The sequence below is a fragment of the Zea mays genome, chromosome 6, assembly GCF_902167145.1.
Source record: "Zea mays cultivar B73 chromosome 6, Zm-B73-REFERENCE-NAM-5.0, whole genome shotgun sequence".
Taxonomy (NCBI): domain Eukaryota; kingdom Viridiplantae; phylum Streptophyta; class Magnoliopsida; order Poales; family Poaceae; genus Zea; species Zea mays.
Window position 1 is genome coordinate 73,630,034 of NC_050101.1, and position 16,799 is coordinate 73,646,832.

Sequence of the window (16,799 nt, forward strand, 5' to 3'; positions counted from 1 at the left end):
AGGGAGAACACGTGATAGGTCTAACTAATGTGCATTTCGAAAAAGATAGACCTTGTGCAGCTTGTCAAGCAGGCAAACAGGTGGGAAGCTCTCATCACACCAAAAATGTGATGACCACATCAAGACCTTTGGAGATGCTTCATATGGACCTCTTCGGACCCGTCGCCTATCTAAGTATAGCAGGAAGTAAGTATGGTCTTGTTATAGTTGATGATTTTCCCGCTTCACTTGGGTATTCTTTTTGCAGGATAAATCTGAAACCCAAGGGACCCTCAAGCGCTTCCTAAGGAGAGCTCAAAATGAGTTTGAGCTCAAGGTGAAGAAGATAAGGAGCGACAACGGGTCCGAGTTCAAGAACCTTCAAGTGGAGGAGTATCTTGAGGAGGAAGGGATCAAGCACGAGTTCTCCGCTCCCTACACACCACAGCAAAATGGTGTGGTAGAGAGGAAGAACAGGACGCTCATCGATATGGCGAGGACGATGCTTAGAGAGTTCAAGACTCCCGAGTGCTTTTGGTCGGAAGCCGTGAACATGGCTTGTCACGCCATCAACCGGGTGTACCTTCACCGCCTCCTCAAGAAGACTTCATATGAGCTTCTTACCAGTAACAAACCCAATGTGTCTTACTTTCGTGTATTTGGGAGCAAATGCTATATTCTAGTAAAGAAAGGTAGAAATTCTAAGTTTGCTCCCAAAGCTGTAGAAGGGTTTTTGTTAGGTTATGACTCAAATACAAAGGCGTATAGGGTCTTCAACAAATCATCGGGTTTGGTTGAAGTCTCTAGCGACGTTGTATTTGATGAGACTAATGGCTCTCCAAGAGAGCAAGTTGTTGATCTTGATGATGTAGATGAAGAAGACATTCCAACGGCCGCAATGCGCACCATGGCGATTGGAGATGTGAGGCCACTAGAACAAAAGGAGCAAGATCAACCTTCTTCCTCAACAATGGTGCATCCTCCAACTCAAGATGATGAACAGGTACATCAAGAGGAGGCGTGTGATCAATGGGGAGCACAAGATGATCATGTGATGGAGGAAGAAGCACAACCGGCACCTCCAACCCAAGTTCGAGCGACGATTCAAAGGAATCATCCCGTCGACCAAATATTGGGTGATATTAGCAAGGGAGTAACTACTCGCTCTAGATTGCTGAATTTTTGTGAGCATTACTCTTTTGTCTCTTCTATTGAGCCTTTCAGGGTAGAAGAGGCCTTGCTAGATCCGGACTGGGTGTTGGCCATGCAGGAAGAGCTCAATAATTTCAAGCGTAATGAAGTTTGGACACTGGTGCCGCGTCCCAAGCAAAATGTTGTGGGAACCAAGTGGGTGTTCTGCAACAAATAGGACGAGCACGGAGTGGTTACAAGGAACAAGGCTCGACTTGTGGCAAAAGGTTATGCCCAAGTCGCAGGTTTGGACTTTGAGGAGACTTTTGCTCCTGTGGCTAGGCTAGAATCTATTCGTATTTTGCTAGCATATGCCGCTCACCATTCTTTCAGGTTGTACCAAATGGATGTTAAGAGCGCCTTCCTCAATGGGCCAATCAAGGAGGAGGTGTACGTGGAGCAACCCCCTGGCTTCAAGGATGAACGGTACCCCGACCACGTGTGTAAGCTCTCTAAGGCGCTCTATGGACTTAAGCAAGCCCCAAGAGCATGGTATGAATGCCTTAGAGACTTTTTAATTGCTAATGATTTCAAGGTTGGGAAAGCCGATCCAACTCTTTTTACCAAGACTTGCGATGGTGATCTTTTTGTGTGCCAAATTTATGTCGATGACATAATATTTGGTTCTACTAATCAGAAGTGTTGTGAAGAGTTTAGCAGGGTGATGACGCAGAAATTCGAGATGTCGATGATGGGCGAGTTGAACTACTTCCTTGGGTTCCAAGTGAAGCAACTCAAGGACGGCACTTTCATCTCCCAAACGAAGTACATGCAAGACTTGTTAAAGCGGTTTGGGATGAAGGACGCCAAGCCCGCAAAGACTCCGATGGGAACCGACGGACACACCGACCTCAACAAAGGAGGTATGTCCGTTGATCAAAAAGCATACCGGTCTATGATAGGGTCTTTACTTTATTTATGTGCTAGTAGACCGGATATTATGCTTAGTGTATGCATGTGTGCTAGATTTCAATCCGATCCAAGGGAGTGTCACTTAGTGGCTGTGAAGCGAATTCTTAGATATTTAGTCGCTACGCCTTGCTTCGGCATCTGGTATCCAAAGGGGTCTACCTTTGACTTTATTGGATATTCAGATTCCGACTATGCTGGATGTAAGGTCGATAGGAAGAGTACATCGGGGACGTGCCAATTCTTAGGAAGGTCCCTGGTGTCATGGAATTCTAAAAAACAAACCTCCGTTGCCCTATCCACCGCTGAGGCCGAGTATGTTGCCGCAGGACAGTGTTGCGCGCAACTACTTTGGATGAGGCAAACCCTCCGGGACTTTGGCTACAATCTGAGCAAAGTCTCACTCCTATGTGATAATGAGAGTGCTATCCGCATAGCGGACAATCCTGTTGAGCACAGCCGCACAAAGCACATTGACATCCGGCATCACTTTTTGAGAGACCACCAGCAAAAGGGAGATATCGAAGTGTTCTATATTAGCACCGAGAACCAGCTAGCCGATATCTTTACCAAGCCTTTAGATGAGAAGACCTTTTGCAGGCTGCGTAGTGAGCTAAATGTCTTAGATTCGCGGAACTTGGATTGATTTATAGCATACATGTGTTTATGCCTTTGATCATGTTCCATTATGCATTTTGTTATTTACTTATGGTGCTCAAGTTGTACAAGCACTCCCCGGACCTCACAAGTCCATTTGCAAATGATGCACATGTTTAGGGGGAGACGTGCTCCAACTTGACCCTTTGAGACTAACCATGTGCTTGAGTTTTCTTAATTTAGTCTCAAAGGAGGTTTGAAAGGGAAAAGGTGGACTTGGACCATGAAAGACTTCCACTGCACTCCGATGAGAGGGTACCTTATTCCAAGTTCATCTCATGTACTCCGATGAAGATTTTGGTGAGGCAATGGGGTTCAGGGGCCCAAATTGATCCCATTTTGGTGTTTGATGCCAAAGGTGGAGAAAATAAGGTCAAAAGCAATAAATGGATCAGCTACCACTTGAGAAATTTTGAAAATAGTAGAATAGAGCTTTTGGTTTGTCAAAACTCTCTTGTTGTCTCTTTTGTCAAAAGTTGGCCTCTTGTGGGGAGAATGGTTGATTATGGGAAAAAGGGGGAGTTTTTGAAATCTTTGATCAATTTCTCTTGGAATGACTCTCTTTATGTCTCTACAAGTGCGTTTGACTTAGAGATAGGAAATTGAGGTTAATTTGCAAAAACAAAACCAAGTGGTGGCAAAGAGTGATCCATATATGCCAAATTTGAATCAAAACAATTTTGAGTTCTCATTTGTATTGATGTTGCACTTCTTTTAGTTGCTTTTTGTTGTGTTGGCATAAATCACCAAAAAGGGGGAGATTGAAAGGGAAATGTGCCCTTGGGACATTTCTAAGTATTTTGGTGATTGAGTGCCAACACAAGTGCTTAAGTGTTAAAGTATCCCAAGTGATGGACAAAGTGCAAATCAAAAGTAAAGGTATGTTTCTAGACTTAGTACATTGTTTTATGGACTAATGTATTGTGTCTAAGTGCTGGAAACAGGAGAAAACAAGTTGGAGAAGAGATGACTTTGTTCAGCCAAAGTCTGCTCAGTCTGGGTGCACCGGACTGTACGGTGCGCCAGGCTGACTCTGGCGAACTTGCTGTTCTCGGGACTTCGACGACGGTGTACGACTATAAATCACCGGACTGTCCGGTGGTGCACCGGACTGTCCGGTGAGCCGTTCACAGGCGAAGTCGTCGCTCTCGGGAAGTAATTACCGGCGTACGGCTATAATTCACTGGACTGTCCGGTGGTGCACCGGACTGTCCGGTGAGCCAACGGTCGGCCGCGTGATCCGCGTGGGACACGTGGCCGAGCCAACGGCTAGAAGGGAGCACCGGACTGTCCGGTGTGCATCGGACAGTGTCCGGTGCGCCAACAGCTCTCAATCTGCAACGGTCGGCTTCGCCAAATCGGGAAAGAAATCCGCAGCGGACAATGTCCGGTGGTGCACCGGACTGTCCGGTGCGCCAGGCGACAGAAGGCAAGAATTGCCTTCCTGGAATGCTCTCAACGGCTCCTAGCTGCCTTGGGGCTATAAAAGGGACCCTAGGCACATGGAGGAGTACACCAAGCATCCTTGAGCATTGTTGATCACTCACACTTCATTCTTGCGCACTTGTTCGACATTCTTAGTGATTTGAGCTCCGTTCTAGTGAGAAACTCGTGATACTCTTTTGAGCTCAAGTCTGGGTCTTGTGTGTGCATATTTGCTGTGGTTTTGTGTCTCGTGTGAGTTGCTCATCCCTTCCTTACTTCGTGTTTCTTTGTGAACATCAAAGTGTAAGGGCGAGAGGCTCCAAGTTGTGGAGATTCCTCGCGAGCGGGATATAGTAAAGCTAAGCAAAACACCATGGTATTCAAGTGGGTCTTTGGACCGCTTGAGAGGGGTTGATTGCAACCCTCGTCCGTTGGGACGCCACAACATGGAAGTAGGCAAGTTTTGTACTTGGCCGAACCACGGGATAAACCACTGTGTCTACCTATGTTGATCTTCTTGTGGTTATTGTGTTTTGCTAATACTCCTCTCTAGCCACTTGGCATTATTGCGCTAACTCCTAATCAAGTTTTGTGGCATTATGTTTTAAGTTTTACAGGATCACCTATTCACCCCCCCTCTAGGTGCTCTCAACTATAGGTTAGTTTATGTAATTGTTTATTTAATTAATAAGAGAGATAAACAAGGAAAACCTAGTGGTAATTAGATGTTTAATATTGTGAGACTAATAATATGTAATGTATGGGTTTATCCTTGGTTTAACTTTTATGTCTCATTAAAATAAGTGGAATTAGATTATGTAATCATGGAGATAGACAACACTTAGAGAATAACAAACTTCTAAATGTGTTAGTTCACCCTATAACCTAAACTACCTCTTAAGTATATGTTGTTCATTTGAGATGTGTTCACTTGTTTGTACATGATTGGTGTGTTGTTTATTTGTCTTTATCCAAATGTATTGAATGCATGATCGTTTTATTTAGACGACAAGCAGCCCGTGGTTCCTGAGTGTGTTGCCAGAGATCTTCCTGAGCAACAACCTGGTGAAGGCAAGTGTCCTCTGACCCATCATGTCCTACTTACTTTATAATTCACCGTCCTACATTACTTTATTGAAACCTAAGGATTGACTAGTGTGTATTTACCTTACCCTTGTTTACCTTTTGGGTTATCATGGTTAGCTTTATGCTATTGCTTTAACTTAATCAACGAACATGATGTGAATATTTATGATACAATGGTGTTATCTCGATGATGATCTTGTGATACTTTAGGGGACTCAGGTTGTTTCCTGAGTACCTCTCTGTAAGGACCTGTTCGTTGAGTGACCACCCGGGATAACAGTGCAACCATGAGGGTGAAATGGGACGCCCTTAGCTGCCGGAGGGCCGTCAATGGGGGCCGAGGCATAGTGCTCACTCTGCTAAGGGTGGGTGCCGAGGTTCATTCGATTTGGTTTTGTTAGTCATCCACCTTAGGGAGGTGTACTGTGTTTGTACGACTGGCGAAACCTAATGAGCAGCTATGCACCAGGGGTGTCTTTGTCTTTGTAAAGGCTACATAGTGAAACCTTGCCTACTCACCTTGGTAGTGTTTGAGGGTTTGATCGACCCGAGGCAAAAAGGGATCACAACTCATGGGTAAAGTGTGCAACCTCTATGGAGTGTTAGAAACTAGTATATCTGCCGAGCTCACGGTTAAGAACAGCCTTGGGATCCTCTTTGATTAGAAGAACTTTGGATACTTTTATGATGATGTTTAATGATGATGGTTATAATTATGATCTCTCGTATTTCCTCTTAGAGGGAATACATTTGGGTAATAACTAGGTTTATTACTAAAATCTGGCTCTACTATTAGTAATAAATACTTGACCAACTAAAAGCAACGGCTTAACCTCAAGTCCACATACAACTAGTCCACTTTAGCCAAACATGACATTTGCTGAGTACGTTGATGTGTACTCACCCTTGCTTGAAAAACCACCCCACCCAGGTTGTCCCCACAGTATTCAGTGCTCATGAGGAGATGCAGGTAACATGGAGGACTTTGAGGAGTTCTAGGACTACAACAAGTTCTAGTTGTGTTAGTGGCAAACCCCTAGTCAGCTGTCTGTGAAGGCCTTATCTACTACGTTTGCTTTTCCGCACTTTGATAATGTTAAAGACTATGTTAAGTAATGACTCTATGGATGTCTTGGACATCTTGATGTAATAAAGTACCTTTCCGCTATTTTACTTTGAGCAAAGTGCGATGATGTCCAATTATGTAATCGTTGTGTACGTGAGTTTCTGATCCTGACATGTACATAGTTCGCATTCGGTTTGCCTTCCAAATTGCTGTTAAGTTTGTGTGCAATTTGTTTGGTAGATTTATTGGAGGTTATGAGAGACATGTGATTTGTTTGGGTGGGTTTGTAAAATTTAAACTTGTTAATTATATAGTGGTATAAATATAAATACCTGCTGACCATAATAGATTAGATAAAAACCTAACTACTTCATGTGATGATCGATTTAAGCTAGTGATATTGGTCCTAACCTAAGGACTAGGTCCACTGGTGAAAGTTGCCTAGAGGGGGGTGAATAGGCGAAACCTAAAATTTACAAACTTTAAACACACACTATGCCCGGGGTTAGCATTAGAATTAAATCAGAGTGCGAAAGATAGTTCTACTTGCTTAGACTTTCTCAATCAATGCGGATAACTTTTGGGAGCAAACTCAAATCAATGAGAAAGGAAACTTTTAAGAGATGAAAGAGAGGAAACAAATCAAGTGAAGATCAACAAGTGAACACGGTGATTTGTTTATCGAGGTTCGATTCCAAAGAACCTAGTCCCCGTTGAGGAGACCATAAAGGCCGGGTCTATTACAACCCTTTCCCTCTCTCAATCGGTCACACAGACCGGTCGAGGTTTCTCCTTAATCAGTTGGGTCACTAAGACCCCACAAGGATCACCACACACTTAGGTGTCTCTTTCTAGCTTTACAAAGCACTTAGAGAATAAGAATGAGAAGGAGAAAGCAATCCAAGCAATCAAGAGCAACAAAAGAACACAAAACACCCTCTCTTAAGTCACTAAGCAATTGAGTTAATTTGGAGGCTTAGAGAGGATTTGATCTATTGATTGTGTCTTGGAGTGTAGTCTTTTGCTCTTGTATTGAATGTTGAGTTCAAAAAACTTGGATGACTTGAATGGTGGAGGTTGGGGGTATTTATAGCCCCAACCACTATTCTAGCCGTTGCTGTCGATGGCACACCGGATAGTTCGGTGGTGCACCAGACAGGGCACTGTTCACTATCCGGTGCATGCCACGTCAGCTGCCCATTGGGGTTCGGAGCGGTTAACCGTTGAAGTCCTTTATCTTCTAGCTGCATCGGACAGTGCGGTGGCACACCGGACATGTTCCATGCATTCTGACTTCCTGCTCTCACTTCTGGCTGTGCACTGTTCACCTTTTACAGTCGATCGTTGGTTCATCTAACCGTTGCTCCATTGGCTCACCGGATATGTCCGGTGCACACCAGATAGTCCGATGAATTATAGCAGAGTGGCTCCCTGAGAAACCCGAGAGTGGCCTGTTCGGGAGGTGCTCCGCATGGGCACCGGACAGTGTCCGGTGCGCCACTGGCAGCACCATGGCCAGTCTTTGCTCCAAACTTGGTTGAGTCCCCAACTTAATTTCTTTCTTGGTTTGTGTTGAACCTTATGCACATGATATAAATGACAACTAGTCAAACTAGTTAGTCCACATGGTTTGTGGTGGACGTCAAACACCAAAACCGATTATAGGAAATGTTTTAAGCCCATTTCCCTTTCAATCTCCCCCTTTTGGTGATTGATGCCAACACAAACCAAAGCAAATATAAAGAGTAGAAATGTAACTAATTTGTAATTATGACAGATGTGCATAGGTTACTTAGATTTAAACCAATTGAAAGTCTTTCTACATGTTTATGATTGCTTTCTTCTATTATAACATTTTGGACCACATATGCACAACTTAGCTTATTTTTGCAAATCTTTTGGAAAAGTCTTTTCAAATTCTTTTGCAAATAGCCAAAGGTATAAGAATATGATTTCCAAAAGGCACTTTCAAGATTTTGCAAATTCTCCCCCTGTTTCAAATGCTTTTCCTTTGATTAAGCAAAAAGCTCCCCCTGAAGAAGTTCTCCCCTTAGCTGTCAAGAGGGTTTTTGCAACTGAAATGATTTCTTCCCTTTTGTGAAATAGATTCCAGTTGAAATAATTTCTTCCTTTTTGTGAAATAGTTTTTGAATTTGAAAATGGTGGTGCGGTTTGCTTTAGGCCTACTACTTTCTCCCCCTTTAGCATTAATCGCCAAAAAAACGAAGAAACTTGAGAGGCCTTTGAATTCTCCCCCTTTGGGCTTGGTAATGATATCAGCTAATTGGTTGTGGGTGCTAACATAAGCAATTTCGATATCCCCCTTTTGTTGGTGATCTCCCAAAAAGTGATACCAGATGTCTATGTGCATAGTGCGGCTGTGTTCAACGGGATTATCCGCCATGCGAATTGCACTCTCATTATCACATAGGAGAGGGACTTTGCTCAACTTGTAGCCATAGTCCCTAAGGGTTTGCCTCATCCAAACTAATTGTGCAAAACAATGTCATGCAGCAATATACTTGGCTTCAGCGATGGAAAGAGCTACTGAGTTTTGTTTCTTTGAATCCCAAGAAACTAGGGATCTCCCTAGAAACTGACAAGTCCCTGATGTGCTCTTCCTGTCAATTCTACATCCAGCATAATCGGCATCGGAATACCCAATTAAATCAAAGGTAGATCCCTGGGGGTACCAAAGCCCAAACTTAGGAGTGTAAACTAAATATCTCATGATTCTTTTCACGACCCTAAGATGAACTTCCTTAGGATTTGCCTGGAACCTTGCACACATGCATACAGAAAGCATAATATCCGGTCATGAAGGACATAAATAGAGTAAAGATCCTATCATCGATCAGTATACCTTTTGATCTACGTATTTACCTCCCGTGTCAAGGTCGAGATGCCCATTTGTCCCATGGGTGTCTTGATGGGTTTGGCATTCTTCATTCCAAACTTCTTAAAAATGTCTTGAATGTACTTTGTTTGGCAGATGAAGGTGCCCCCTTGGAGTCGTTGATTTGAAATCCAAGGAAATACTTCAACTCCCCCATCATTGACATCTCGAATTTCTGTATCATTATCCTACTAAACTCTTCACAAGTTGACTTGTTAGTAGACCCAAATATAATATCATCAACATAAATTTGGCATATAAACAAGTCTTTAGTAATTGTTTTAGTGAAGAGAGTAGGGTCAGCTTTTCCAACTTTGAAGCCATTAGTGATAAGAAAGTCTCTTAGGCATTCATACCATGCTCTTGGGGCTTGCTTGAGCCCGCAAAGCGCCTTTGAGAGCTTATAAACATGAGAAGGATACTCACTATCTTCAAAGCCAGGAGGTTGCTCAACATATACCTCTTCCTTGATAGGACCATTGAGGAAGGCAATCTTCACGTCCATTTGATACAACTTTAAACCATGGTAAGTAGCATATGCAAGTAATATACGAATTGACTCAAGCCTAGCTATGGGTGCATAGGTTTTATCAAAATCCAAACCTTGGACTTGTGAATAACCTTTGGCAACAAGTCGGGCTTTGTTCCTAGTCACCACACCATGCTCATCTTGTTTGTTGCGGAATACCCACTTGGTACCAACAACATTTTGGTTAGGACGTGGAATTAAATGTCAAACCTCATTCCTCGTGAAGTTGTTGAGCTCCTCTTGCATTGCCACCACCCAGTCCGGATCTCTTAGTGCATCCTCTATCCTATACGGCTCAATAGAAGACATAAAAGAGTAATGTTCACAAAAATGAGCAACTCAAGATCGAGTGGTTACCCCCTTGTGAATGTCACCAAGTATGGAGTTGATGGGGTGATCTCTTTGAATTGCTTGGTGGACTCTTGGGTGTGGCGGTCTTTGGTCTTGAATTTCTTGATCATCTTCCTTGTCTTGATCATCTTTATCTCCCCCTTGATCAATTCCCTCCTCCTGAGATGGCTCTTCATCTTGATGTTCATCCTCTTCTTCTTGAGCCTTATCCTCATCTTGAGTAGGTGGATATGCTTGTGTGAAAGATGATGGTTGATCTTGTGCTTGTGTAGGGCCCCTCGAATTCTTTTGGACACACATCCCTAATGGACATGTTCCTTAGCGCGACGCATGGAGCCTCTTCATCATCTAGTTCATCAAGTTCAACTTGCTCCACTTGGGAGCCATTAGTCTCATCAAACACAATGTCACAAAAAACTTCAACTAATCCAGTGGATTTGTTGAAGACTCTATATGCCCTTGTGTTTGAGTCATAACAAAGTAAAAAGCCTTCTACTACTTTAGGAGCAAATTTAGAATGTCTACCTCTCTTAATAAGAATAAAACATTTGCTCCCAAAAACTCTAAAATAAGAAACATTTGGCTTTTTATCGGTGAGGAGTTCATATGATGTCTTCTTGAGGATTCGGTGAAGGTAGAGTCGATTGATGGAGTAGCAGGCGGTGTTAATTGCCTCCGCCCAAAACTGATCCGGTATCTTGTACTCATCAAGCATGGTTCTCGCCATATCCAAGAGAATTCTATTCTTCCTCTCCACTACACCATTTTGTTGAGGTCTGTAGGGAGAAGAGAACTCATGTTTGATGCCCTCCTCCTTAAGAAATTCTTCAATTTAAGAGTTTTTGAACTCCGTTCCATTGTCGCTTCTAATCTTCTTGATTCTCAATCGGAACTCATTTTGAGCCTGTCTTAAGAATCTCTTTAAGGTCTCTTGTGTAACACCCTAGGTGTTACTATACATTTAACAGCGAGTATGGATTTAAGCATGGGATAATAACAGTCTCTGTCTTAATCTTTTTTGTTTGTCATGAGTTCGACATCATTTTTATCTTTATCTATCTGGGCTTTTCCTAAATTTTCGTGTTGTTCGGAACATAACTGTTCCGAAAATTGGCAAGTCTGGTGATTATTTAAAATTCATCGCTCACGCAAAGACGAATTTGAAAATTTAGTTCAGCCCCCTGAGTTCGTCCCAAACAAATTAAATTGAACTCGATGACTAAAGTTTTTGCTGCAAAAATAATTCAGTCTCCACTCATCAACTGAGAAGTCGCGTCTAAGGAATTATAATTGAGATTCGATTTTCCACGTAAATTATCTATGGCCGTGGAATCGGGTGTTGAGACTGCGAATGAAATTATTTGATTTCAAATCAAATTGAACACAGTCTAAAATACCGTTGTTAACATCGTTCTGGTTTGTTCTGATTGTATCTTGCCCAGATCCGAATCCCGAAACACGGATATGTATGTATTCTTTTATAGAAGACAAAGAAAGAAAAAAAACGAAAAATATCTCATAGGAAATATGCCAGTCACGCCTCTGCTCATCTTCCTGGGATTTTTATCAGCTACGCGATATTTCTTCCGTGTCCTCATCTCTTCTCTCCTCTTAGCCTTGTCCCGTCGCTGGTTCTCCATCTCCTTCAGTCGGTCAGTCCCTGCTCTCCATCGTATGCCGAGCTCCCTCGGTGTCCCTCCCACGGCCGCCTCCTTCCCCTGGTCGCCCATAGTCGTGCCCTCCCTGCTGTAGCTCGCCCCATCTCCCTGAACTCCCTCCTCCGTGCCCCTGTTCCCTAGCTCCTGAGCTTCAACCATGGAGTACAGTGGGATGGGGCTCGGGTACATGTACCACTGCATCACCATGGGGAGATCACTAGGGCCTCCAGCGCCGTCTGTCTCTCCTACGGTGCGTACTACAACCTCTGCATCAACCAGCTCATCCCCGCGCCAGCGTCCCCTCCCTCATCCCTTCCCCAGCCGAGCTCTTTACCGCCGTTCTCAGCACCCAGCCCCAGCGCCCGACCCCAGCTCGGCCAAATTGGATCTCTCGCCTCTCCCTGGACGCTGCCATGGAGTTCGCTGGTAGCCGCCCCTCTCTGCTCGTCCTCATCGTCGGCTCTAGTCTCCAGCTCGCCATTCCCCTTCCCTGCCATGGAAGCTGGTTGGTGCTGCTCGGCTTCTCTGGTGCACGCGCGATTCGCCGGCCAAGTCCCCTCATCGACGGTATACTCACCGCTTGCTCTGGTCGCCGTGCCATGTGCCCTCCTCCCATCACCCCTCTCTGCCTATTCTCTAGCTGTGTTGGTGGTTGGTTGCGTTGGCCGTCGACCTCGTTTGGCCCTGTGTCGTTAGGCTCGTCGACCATGGTCGCTACCGCGCGCGCTTGTTCCTTGATGCATATCGTGCCGTACTCGGATCTCCCGATTGGCTCCCGCCTTTGGTCGTGCTGTGTGCCGGTGTTCCCTTCCGGTAGACCATGTCGTCAGTCTCTACCATGCATCCCATTCCTTCGAGATAGGCAACTGTTGTGGCGGTTGTTGCCACCATCTCGCCTATGTTATGTTGCCATGGATAGTGTTTCGTTCTGTCGGTGTTTCGACCCCAAAGGGGTCCCTGGACCGACGAGTAAATTGTCGCCGCGTGCCCCAGCCCAGATGGGTCGGCGCGAGATGGAGCGCGAAGGGGGGAAGAAGCCGGAGGGAGACAGGCGTAAAAGGGGAAACCCGCGACCTTCGTGTTTGTCCCGCGCCCAGGTCGGGTGCGCTTGCAGTAGGGGGTTACAAGCGTCCACGCGGGAGGGAGCGAGAGGCTTGCGCGAGCGCCGTCTCGTCCTTCCCCGCGCGGCCAACCCTCTATAAGAGGGCCTTGGACCTTCCTTTTATAGGCGTAAGGAGAGGATCCAGGTGTACAATGGGGGGTGTAGCAGTGTGCTAACGTGTCTAGCGGAGAAGAGCTAGCGCCCTAAGTACATGCCGTCGTGGCAGCCGGAGAGGTTTTGGCACCTAGTTCGTGTGGTGTCGTGGCCGTCGGATGAGCGCTGGAGCCTGGCGGAAGGACAGCTGTTGGGGCTGTCGAGTCCTTGCTGACGTCTCCTTGCTTCCGTAAGGGGACTGAGAGCCACCGTCGTCATGGAGCATGCGGGGCGCCATCATTACTTGTTTATCGGGCGAGCCAGATGGGACGCCAGTCTTGTTCCCCGTAGCCCGAGTTAGCTTGGGATAGGGTAATGATGGCGCCTCCTGTGACATGGTCGGTCCGAGCCCTGGGTTGGGCGAGGCGGAGGCTCCTCCGAGGTCAAGGTCGAGTCCGAGCCCCTGGGTCGAGCGAGGCGGAGACTGTCGGCTGAGGCCAGGGCTGAGTCCGAGCCCGGCCGGAGGCGGAGTTGACTTGAAAAGAAGACTTCGTCAGCCGGAGCCCGGCCGGGCCGTCCACTGCCGGGACCAGCGTCGGAGTTGAGTTGCCGGGGCCACGAGCCGGGCTGATGTCCTCGGGGGACAGCTGGCTGAGGCTTCGGGGTGGCCGGCCGAGCCGTCTGCTCGAGCCGGACTCCTGGAAGAGACCCTGGCGGCGATGGCCCAGGCGTGGTGCTGATGTCGTCCTTTGAAGTGGAGATCCTCTGACCGCGTCGCCGTCCGAGGCTAGGTCGGACCTTGCCGAAGGTGTAGTTGACGCCGAGGGTGCTGCTGCTCCCTTCAACCGTCAAGGTCCGAGCCTGTAGGATCGGGTTATCTTGTAGTGTGCGTATGTTTTCTGCGGCCGTCGAGGCCCAAACATACTGTCGTCGTGTTGTAAAGCTACGTGTCTTTTCCCCTTGCTTCGAGTATCTAGACTTATTTGTCGGTAACAGAGTTGTTTGTCCAAGCGAGAGTTACTTTTCATGGAAGGTGATGAGTGAGGTATCCGTATCCTGGAGGCGTAGGAATCCCTCGGCTCGGTCGGCCTTGCCGCTTACGTGTACTCTTACTCGTCCACCAGATTCTGCTATCGATGTAGTCGAGAAGGCCCGAAAAGTCGTTTCGGCAGAAGGGTCTTCGAGTGTTGGGACTTGATCGATCAACGAAGTCACTTATCCGAGCGTGAGTTACTTATCGCAGAAGGTGATGAGTGAGGTATCCGTATCCCGAAGGCGTAGGAGTCCCTCGGCTCGGTCAGCCTTGGCTGCTTACGTGTACTCCATCATTTTCAGGATCCACTTTCGAAGTAGTCGAAAAGCACGAGAGATATTCTGGCAGAAAAGATCTTTTTCCGAGGAAAAATTTTGACGAAGAGGGGTTCCCCCCTTCTAGCCCCCGAGGGAGGGTCGGGCTTTTTGCCGAGGCAAGGCCGACCCTTCCTTGATGGTTAGACTTTGTGTGTGAACGAGGTGTATGAACGACTTGAAAGCATCTTAAGGGTAGAAGCGACGTAGTTGTCGGATGTTCCAAGCGTTGCTGTAGACCTCGCCTTGACTGTTGGTCAGCTTGTATGTTCCGGGCTTCAGAACTTTGGCGATGACGAACAGCCCTTCCCAGGGAGGCGTGAGCTTGTGCCGCCCTCGGGCGTCTTGTCGCAGCCGAAGCACCAGGTCGCCCACCTGGAGGTCTCGGGACCGAACCCCTCGGGCGTGGTAGCGTCGCAGGGACTGCTGATACCGCGCCGAGTGTAGCAAGGCCATGTCCCGAGCCTCCTCCAGCTGGTCCAGTGGGTCTTCTCGGTTAGCTCGGTTGCTTTGATCATCGTAGGCCCTCGCCCTCGGGGAACCGTATTCTAAGTCTATGGGCAAGATGGCCTCGGCCCCATAGACTAGAAAGAACAGTGTGAAGCCCGTGGCTCGGCTTAGCGTTGTCCTCAGACTCCAGACCACCGAGGGGAGCTCCTTCATCCATTGCTTGCCGAACTTGTTGAGGTCGTTGTAGATCCGCGGCTTGAGTCCTTGCAGGATCATGCCGTTGGCACGCTCTACTTGCACATTCGTCATGGGGTGAGCCACAGCGGCCCAGTCCACCCGGATGTGGTGATCCTCGCAGAAGTCCAGGAACTTTCTGCCGGTGAACTAGGTGCCGTTGTCGGCGATGATGGAGTTCGGGACCCCAAAGCGATGGATGATGTTGGTGAAGAACGCTACCGTCTGTTCGGACCTGATGCTGTTTAGGGGCTGGACCTCGATCCACTTGGAGAATTTGTCGATGGCGACCAGCAGGTGCGTGTAGCCCCCGGGTGCCTTCTGCAAGGGGCCGATGAGGTCCAGACCCCACACAGCAAACGACCAGGTGATGGGTATGCTCTGTAGAGCTTGAGCGGGCAGGTGAGTCTGCCTTGCGTAGAATTGACACCCTTTGCAGGTGCGCACAATTCTAGTGGCGTCGGCCACCGCGGTCGGCCAGTAGAAGCCTTGTCGGAAGGCGTTTCCAACAAGGGCTCGACGTGCTGCGTGATGACCACAAGCCCCTGAGTGTATCTCTTGTAAGAGCTCCTGGCCTTCGGCGATGGATATGCATCGCTGGAGGATGCCTGAGGGGCTGCGGTGGTAGAGCTCCTTCCCGTCCCCCAGCAAGACGAACGACTTGGCGCGCCGCGCCAACCGCCGAGCTTCGGCTCGGTCGAGGGGTAGCTCTCCTCGGTGGAGATATTGCAGGTACGGGGTCTACCAATTTCGATTAGGCGTGACCCCGCTTCGCTCTTCCTCGACGCGCAGTGCCTCATCTTCGGGGGCCGAGGTTGTCTCGGGCTGAGCCGAGGGTGTCTCGGGCAGAGCCGAGGGTGCCTCGGGCCGAGCCGAGGATGCCTCGGGCTGGGTCGAGGCCTTCTCAGGCTCGGGCGTGTCGTCGGTCTTGACGGAGGGTTGGTGTAGGTCTCGGGAGAAGACGTCCGAGGGAACCATTGTTCGCCCCGAGGCTATCTTAGCCAGCTCGTCCGCAGTCTCGTTGTAGAGTCGGGCGATGTGGTTGAGCTCGAGCCCGTAGAACTTGTCTTCCAGGCACCAAACCTCATCGCAGTAGGCTTCCATCTTTGGGTCGCGACAGTGGGAGTTCTTCATGACTTGGTCGATGACGAGCTGCGAGTCACCGCGAGCGTCGAGGCGTCGGACCCCTAGCTCGATGGCGATGCACAACCCGTTGACCAGAGCCTCGTACTCAACCACATTGTTGGACGCTGGGAATTGGAGGCGTAGCACGTAGCGTAGGTGCTTTCCGAGGGGCGAGATGAAGAGCAGGCCCGCGCCTGCCCCTGTCTTTATCAGCGACCCGTCGAAATACATGGTCCAGAGTTCCGGTTGGATCGGAACTATCGGGAGATGGGTGTCGACCCATTCAGCCACAAAGTCCGCCAAGACCTGGGACTTGATGGCCTTCCAAGGGGCGAACGAGATCGTCTCGCCCATGATTTCCATTACCCACTTTGCGATTCTACCCGAGGCCTCTCGGCACTGGATGATCTCCCCAGGGGGAAGGATGACACCACAGTTACCGGATGAGACTCGAAGTAGTGTCGCAACTTCCGCCGCGTCAGGATTACCGCGTACAGCAGCTTTTGAATTTGTGGGTAGCAGATCTTGGTCTCGGACAGTACCTCACTGATGAAGTAGACTGGCCTCTGGACGGGCAATGCATGCCCTTCTTCTTGTCTCTCAACCACAATCGCGGCGCTGACCACCTGAGTGGTAGCGGCGACGTAGATCAAGAGGTCTTCTCCGGTGGCGGGAGGCACCAAGATGGGCGCGTTCGTGAG